This window comes from Nesoenas mayeri (genome assembly GCF_963082525.1).
Source record: "Nesoenas mayeri genome assembly, chromosome: 3".
NCBI classification, from domain to species: domain Eukaryota; kingdom Metazoa; phylum Chordata; class Aves; order Columbiformes; family Columbidae; genus Nesoenas; species Nesoenas mayeri.
This window is the reverse complement of record NC_137544.1, coordinates 85,230,971-85,231,699: the sequence shown is the minus strand read 5'-3', so window position 1 is coordinate 85,231,699 and position 729 is coordinate 85,230,971.

Here is a 729-nt window from a genome sequence, read left to right as displayed (position 1 = left end):
TCCCGGCCGCGCGCGCTCCCGCTTCCTCCCGCAGCTCGGGGCGGGGCGTGTGGCGGCGCGGGGCGGCCCGGCGGCCGCGGCGGGAGGGCCGGCCGTTCAGCGGCGAGGCGGGCGAGCCTCGCGCTCCCCAGGCTCTCGGAGCGGCGGACGGGACGCGGGTGTCCCTGGGGCCGTGGCCGGCAGTGAAGCGGCGCATCTCCGACACCGCTTGCAGAGCGAGGAGTGGTGCTTCCGAGGCTCCGAGCAGGGGCTGTTCACCGGCGGGGGGAAAGGGGAGCGAGGAGTGTCTGCAATAGTTTCATTGTAACCCGGTACCCTACGGATGGGCGGCTTTTTGACTCATTCCCCTCTCCTCCAGCCACCTCACACGTATAAAACCAGGTGTTGGAGACACTTGGTTCTTAGCAGCACAGTCACTCCCATGCCCATCCTGTGCTGGCTTTATATTTTATCCTTATGTGCAATAGCTGGTGATGGGCTTTTTTTATCTAGTACTTTTTTGAGCTACAGTAAGTTTCCAATATCCCACAGTACATAGCAGGATTTTTCTCTGCTAACTTCTTGAATTTGGTTTCAGCCTCCTTTAAGTTTCTTTTCACACTTGGCATTTGGAAAGAGACGTAGTGGAAAATTCATTCCCTGTTAAGCATCTGCATGCCACTGAGGTAAAGACTTTTGCCATATTCTACTCAGCTTCAGCTTTTTCAAGCTGACAAAGCGCAGTAAACA